Here is a 3,414-nt window from a genome sequence, read left to right as displayed (position 1 = left end):
TGAAGGTGGGGTGAGAAGCTGAACAAGGACCTTTTGGCTCCTCCCAGTTACTTTGAAAATGAAATTGGGGCAAAGGACTCCTCAGCCTGGTTGCTTGCTCTGCTCCTGTTTGGTCAATCCCCGCTCCCCACATCTATCCTAAGGAGCTCAGGAGGAGGAGGTGGTAAGGCCGGGGCCCCAGAGCACAGGAGACCAATGAGGAAGGTGGTAGAGGGAGTGCACTGTGGAGCGAGTGTTCCTAGCAGAGGAGAGTTGTGGCAGGGATGGAGGAGTCAGGGTCTTCTGCTGGGGAGCTGTCCCAGAATGTGGTTGTGAGCTAGAGGAGCCTGGTTTTCATTTGGTATGCAGGTGGGGAAGGACTTTCAGGTGTACCTCCATACACAGCCAGCCCCTGGACCCTTCTACATCTACAACCACCCCTACACCTTTGTAAGACTTTCCAAGAAGAACACCTCCTGAGTGATCTCTCTCATTGCCACTATTTGAAACCTCCACCAATTCAATTACACTGGGGATCAACAGAAGAATGTCTTATTTTGAGAAACATGCAGGTTTCTCTTGTGGTTTCATCTGCCAAAATTCTGGCCACTCCATTTCCTTGGACTTTGAACTCAACACTGAATACCAATTTGTGGAGAAATTGGAAGAGTGATACAGTGTACTTTTTGTCACTCATTGCTTCATAACACCCACCAGGCAAATTGTGGGCACCACTTCTGCCAGCACTGCATCCTGTTCCTGAGAGAATTAAACTCAGTGCCAATCATCCCTATAGCTAAGGTTTTCAAATCTCAGGAGGTGTTTAAAGACAATTGCTTCAGAAGGGAAGTCCTCAATTTATATGTACATTGCAAAGATGCTTGGATGTAATGCTAAGATAATTCTAGGACAATACCAGGACCACTTCCAGCAGTGCCCACTTAAACCTGTGTTTTGTTCCAATAAAAGCTGTTGCAAAGCAGTGCTCCAAAAAGACATGAAAGAACGTTTGAGCACATACTGTCAGTTTCAAGAGGAAAAATACCTTTATTACAAAAAGGACCAGAAAATAATAAACCAGAACCATGAGGAAAACTTGTGTTCTGAGTATCAGGTACCTTGTCCCAACAAGTGTTCGCAAATTATTACAAGAACCGGGTGAATGGACGCTTTGTCCCAAGTATTTGTCCCATGTCTAAACAAGACTGTCCTTTCAAACACCATGGCTGTACTGTAAAGGGTAAATAGGAAAATTTGTAGGAGCCAAAACCTTTGGCCTTGTAGGACCACATACTTCCAGTTTTAGAAAAGTACTTCCATTTAGAAGAACAGATTTCTGACTTACATATAAGCCTAGAACAAAGAGAAAGTAACATCCAGCAGCTGACAGAAAGTGTAAAGAAATTTGAAAAAGAATTTAAAGCAATTTTCACAGTACTGTGGCAAAAATGGAATCTTCCACTTCAACTTTCAAATGGTTAATCTGCAACAAAATAAATCTGACCTGAGGCCTTTGGTGAAAGCCATGGATATGGTGAGAAAGAAACTACCCTGCTAGAAACCAGTGATGAGACTGGATGTTTGACAACGGGAGTTTAGCAAGCATAATGTGCCCAGTAATATTTATAAAGCATACCTGAATAAAAACAAAGAGCAGTTTAAACTGCAGGAGGTTGCCTGCTATAATGGGAAATTCATTTGTAAGGTGACAGATTACAAGATAAAGAAGAAAGAGGCAGTGGACTAGTACACAGTGTTCATCTTTGACTAGCCTTTCTACACTAGCCACTGTGGCTACAGGTTCTTTGCTAGAGCATACCTAAAAGGGAACTTATCAAGGAAGAGGACTCAGCTGTCCCTGCATTTTGTGGAGATACAAGGAGAGATTATTTCACTGTTACAGTGGTCATGTTGCAGGATTTTCAAACAGGGAAATCGGACACCAGGGTTTTTGGGAAGCAATATTTCTTAGAGTGCCGCAGTGACCCAGAGGATTCACATCCAAAGGCTAAGACCTGAGAACAAAAGGACCTTGCCTTATATACACTTGAGAGCAGATTACAGAAATGAGAAGCAAAGTTTAACCCATATTTATTTACTTGTAATCTCATTGGCTACTTCACTCTCAGTGCTACCTGACCACTTTCAGGTTTAGTTTCTTTAAGTTTCAGTTTCCTGCCATGCCATACCCTCCTCCCTACTATAGTCACTTGGGCAGTGGGTGACCCTGATGCTTTTGGACTTGCATGGCAAAAACAACCACATTAAAGTGACCATCAAAACTGACCCCCATAGCAGCAGCTTTATAAAACCTGATGAAGAAATGAACATTGCTTCTGGATATTCCCACTTTGTGATTCATTCCACATTGGAGAATGCCAAGAACCCCTACATTAAAGGTGACAATCTGTTCTTGAATGTGTCCATAGAATTAACTGTCCTGGAGGATTTCTAATCACTGTTTATAGGGTAAAAAGAAAAATTCTGGTGTTTCCAGTAGCATGGAGGAAGACACATTTAGTTATCATATTGATCTTCATTTAGACTCAATGCACATTTGTATTTGGCTTTTTGTCATTAATGTTTTAAGTTACTTTAAAACATCCAAAGTGCTTTCTTTTCTTTATATTTTACTGTTCATACTTGAAACTTTTAGAATATCTTCTTGTTATTTATATTTTTATATAACATGGAAGTTTCTTGAACATGAAGCTGTGGTTTACACCTTTTATGGGTGCTTAATGAAGTTTCTCAGATTCTTTGTATTATTGAATGTTTTTGAGGACACAGGTAGCAGTACTCCCAACTTAAAATGCTTTTGTATTTATTTTGTTCGGTCTGTTGATTCTACACCTGATTTTAAGCCTGCAGTCATCTTTTCAAAGGTAGGATTTTCCAATTAACTAGTGAAAGATGTAATTTTAAGAAAGTATGTCTTATATTGATCAAATTTCTTTGTTTAAACACTGAAACTTTGGAAATTACTACCCCTTTGAGTCTTTTCATTAAATTTGTCAGCAGTCTGAAGCACAATTTTGCAAGGCTAAACAAGAACTGGCAAGTGGGGTATGAATTTTATTCCCCCTATTGAAGTAAAGCAGAAAGTGCTAGATAGTACGTTTTTAAGGAAATATGGCTAGCCAGTTGAAGTACAGATTATATTATATTAAGTTCAACCATGTGAAAAACTGTTTTCATAGTTCAAAAATGAGATATATATATATATATATATACCATCAATATATATAGTTCGAAGGTATTTTGGCAATAATAGTGAATTATTATGAGGATGTGCAGAATTTATAACATGATAGGAAAAATGCCATAATTCATAAAGACAATAAAAAATAGTCTCAGGGAAAAACCATTACAATTTTCTATGTGTGACAGTATTCCCACCCAAAACCATCCAGTGAAAAAGTCTTCTTGGGGCTG

The 3,414-nt window shown here is 39.3% G+C and overlaps 1 pseudogene; it reads left to right on the top strand.

Moving 5' to 3' along the window:
• The first annotated feature begins 526 nt into the window (after positions 1 to 526).
• On the top strand, positions 527 to 2,434 carry LOC141417222 (TNF receptor-associated factor 5 pseudogene; annotated as a pseudogene).
• The last annotated feature ends 980 nt before the right edge of the window (positions 2,435 to 3,414 follow it).

This window comes from Castor canadensis, chromosome 15 (assembly GCF_047511655.1).
Source record: "Castor canadensis chromosome 15, mCasCan1.hap1v2, whole genome shotgun sequence".
Taxonomy (NCBI): domain Eukaryota; kingdom Metazoa; phylum Chordata; class Mammalia; order Rodentia; family Castoridae; genus Castor; species Castor canadensis.
Note: the sequence above shows the minus strand (reverse complement) of the source record. Positions and strands in the feature narration are given on the sequence as shown.